Below are 3,801 nucleotides of genomic sequence, written 5' to 3' on the forward strand. Positions count from 1 at the left end.
TGGAAACTTTCTCCTGATAAAACTAGCTTTCCATGTTTGGGAGGTTATATGTCTTTAAAATGTGACTAATACTTTCATTCTGAGGATCCAGTACCATGTACTTGCTCTGACATTGTTCAGCAATACTGTACAGTACACTGTTCAGTAACCAAAACCCATTCTCTTTGCCTGGGCAGTTTCTGGTATCTGGTATACAAAGTTTTGTGTGCACAGGACAAGACACCTGCACCCGGCCTGAAGCCTGCATCCTCCTTGCACTACAGTTCAAGGGCTAGTTGTGAATGCTGCCTCCACAATACAAAATTCATGACTGAAGCACTTTACAGCCAAATTTTCCTACACTTCTATTCTTGTAGCCTTATACAAGATGCCCAACTGTTAAACTGCTGTTTGAATTTCTAAATATTTCAGCATTTTTCTCCTTAATGAGCTCTGGAGCAGAGCAGTTAAAACAAGTGCAATCAAGGAGAGGAAATAGCTGTCATTACTGCTCCATTCTAAAATTAGAAAGAGAAGGAGCAGCAGTACAGAGCAGCACCATTTTGGTAGTCCTGTACAGAAATGGATGGGGTGCTATCTGAGTTGAACCTAGTAATGAATGACTGTCAGTTTAGGATACTGGTGATGTGAATAATTGGCTATGTGTCCCTGACATACCAGTGATGGTGGCATGTAGAAGATAATACAAAAGTTACAATGAAAGTTCTCAAAAAACCCACACACAGCTGGAATACTGATAGCAGGCCTATGGGTGGTGAGAAAATAAGACACAGGATCTGTACTGCTGGACCAGTTCATATCTATCTCCCACAGTGGTGGCCAAATCATTCTAGGAAGTTCACATGACAGAGAATGATTCTGTGTTAAATCTTTTTTATCCTGCTCTTCACCCCAAAAAGGCTCCCAGAGCAGTTAACAAATGTTAGTCCCTGCCCCCAGGCTTGCAATCTCAATACACGACTCAAAAGGAAAACGGACTGGAAAGGAGGATGGAAAAAAGTAAACTCAGGTGCTATTTATTCCTTTAACTGGCCAGCTAAAATGAAAATATTTCAAGAAGAGGAACCAAAAGTTGCTTGTCTTCCAGTAATGCTGGTTGAGGGGCTCCACAGTCTCGTCTCACTTCTACAGCCTGGTGGAATGGTTGCTGTAGATAATGGCTGAAGAAGGAGCCTGATGGAGCTAATCTTCAAGCAGAGTGGACAGAGCGGCCCTGTAGTCTCATCTCTCCCCCCCCCCCTTCTCTGCTGCTGAATGGTAGTGAGTAGCCTCTGAACATGGTATTAACATTATAAATATGGATGTGGGAAATTTGGAGACTCCCTGAGTGTAATGTCAAAATACCATTGACCTTCAGCAGCTCCTGCCAAAAAATCCTATTGAAACACTGATTACCTTGTGTTTAAGAAGGAATCTCGCTCTAGCCCAGACTGGTTGATACCAGGATGTGCATGTGGTGATGGTGTGCTTTCATTTTTCTTGCAAGGCAGCTTCACTTGCTCTATTGAGTCCTCTGAAATGGCCTCCGCGAGTACCTGAAATTTCTCTGCTTGTGATTTGGATTGCCTGGAGATCTAAGGGAGACCTTGGGGAATGGATGACACTTGGAACTAGGCATTTTGGTCCTTCCCAGCTCTATGAGTCTGTTCTGTCTCTGTTGCGTGATGTGAAAAATTGGCAACCTCTTGAGGTTTCTGTTGCAGCTTAATAGCTGGAGGTACTTAGCTGGTGGGCATTGATAGTACAGTGGTACCTCTGGATACACACACCCCTGGTTGCATATCCTTCAGGATGCAAATTCGGCAAACCCGGAAGTATTTCCCTGGGTTTTGCCGCACACGCATGCGCAGAAGCAGTCTACCGTAGCACGCGCAGAAGCAGACCCTCCGGTTGCAGAATCCTCAGCATCCGACCGGAGCTCTGGAGCAGATCTCGTCCGCAACCGGAGGTACCACTGTATTATCCCAGAATCTGCAGTGCAAGCCAGACTCTCCTATTGGTGAATGAGATGGGAAAGCTAAAAGCCAGCAGCAAAGGAAGAAAGCAAAGGGGGTAGTTCAGTGGCAGAGCACATGCTTGCATGCAGAAGATCCTAGTTTCAACCCATTGCATTTTCAGGTGGTGTAGGGAAATTTCCCTTGTTTGAAACCTGGAGAGCCGGTCACTGCTGACAACGCTGAGTTAGCTGGCCCTATATTCTGATTCTATATAAGGCAGCTTCCTATATGTCCTATATGTTCCTAAGTGGTTTGCTCTCTCTTCACTCACCTCAGTTTGAAATTGGGTAAAAGAGACATACAGACAGAGCAGACGAGTTCAGGTTCTAACAACAACAACAACAAACAAACAAACAAACAAATGAATACATATACCTTGCCCATCTGGCTGGGTTTCCCCAGCCACTCTGGGCAGCTCCAAACAGAATATTAAAAACACAACAAAACATCAAACATTAAAAACTTCCCTAAACAGGGCTGCCTTGAGATGCCTTCTAAAGGTCTGGTAATTGTTGTTCTCTTTGACCTCTAGTGGGAGGGCATTCCACAGGGTGAGCGCCACTACCAAGAAGGCCCTCTGCCTGGTATCTGCCTGGGCCAAGGCAGTTTACAGGTCAGCACCAACACTTTGAATTGTGCTCGGAAACATACTGGGAGCCAGTTGGTTGACAAAGAGAAGTCTTAACCAAGTATTTGGCTAATAAACATCCCTTTAAGTTTGGGGGGGAGGTATTGGGTTGTTTTTGTTTTTATTATGTATTTTGTGTTTTTATATTGTATTTTTATGCTGCGAAGTGCCCTGAGATCTTCAGATGGAGGGTGATATAAAATTAGATAGCTAGCCAGCCAGCCAGCCTTAGGAAACTACCAGAGCACATTTGCTGTTAGTGGTATGGCTCACATTGCCTTAGAAGAGCACCAGATGTTTGTGCGCCTGCTTGCTCCTCACACTTCCTGTATCTCTTGGTAAACATATTAACTTTTAAAAGCTATTATTTTCAAATGTTTTACAACAAACACAGGGAAAGAGTAGTAAATACGCAGTTTCTTCTAAGCACAGTTGCATAAATATTTGAAACCAGGGAATCAGAACATGCATGAAACGAAATGTGCAAGGTGCTACAATAACCAAATTGCCTGAATCATCACAAAGAAATTCTGACTCTAAAGCACTTCTAGAGGTTGGAAGGTGGGCATTGTGGTTCGGCTTTCCAGAGTGTGTGAGGGATGAGGCCAAGTGGCTTCTGTGAGAGCAGTGCTGGCTGCGTAGTCTCCTATAAGAACTACAAATTGCTGTGTGTGTATTTTTGTCTGGCAAATGGTGGTGGCACTATAGCAAAGTGAATTCAAGAAGCCAATGGCCCTAAGAATAGACACGCAGAAAGATTGTTGTGCACCTGACTCTGCTGCCTTTGAATTTGTGACATCCGGAATTGCAAGTTTGGGCACCTTGAAATGCAGGGCTGATCAAAAGATATTCAAGTTACTGCTCTGGAATGACACTCCTGATTCTATTTTGGAATGCACATGAGCTTTTCAAAGCCATGTTTTCTGTCTCAAAAGTTTTGCAGGTGGGAGGAAGAGAAATAAATAGCAAAACTCTTGCAGTGAAAAGCATGCAGTGGGGGGCAGGGTGGGAAGTTTAGATCAGACGAGCCACTGGAGTCTGAGCATGTTAAGTCAAGCTGACATACCTGGGGAGCAAGTCAGGAAGGCTGGAGCAAGGAACTCCAGAGTGGGTGGGGTTTGGGAGGTGAATCACATTTCCTGCGGGAAGGAGAAGGTGGAGTTTGGCCCTTTGTTC

The sequence above is a fragment of the Zootoca vivipara genome, chromosome 6 (genome assembly GCF_963506605.1).
Source record: "Zootoca vivipara chromosome 6, rZooViv1.1, whole genome shotgun sequence".
Lineage (NCBI taxonomy): Eukaryota > Metazoa > Chordata > Lepidosauria > Squamata > Lacertidae > Zootoca > Zootoca vivipara.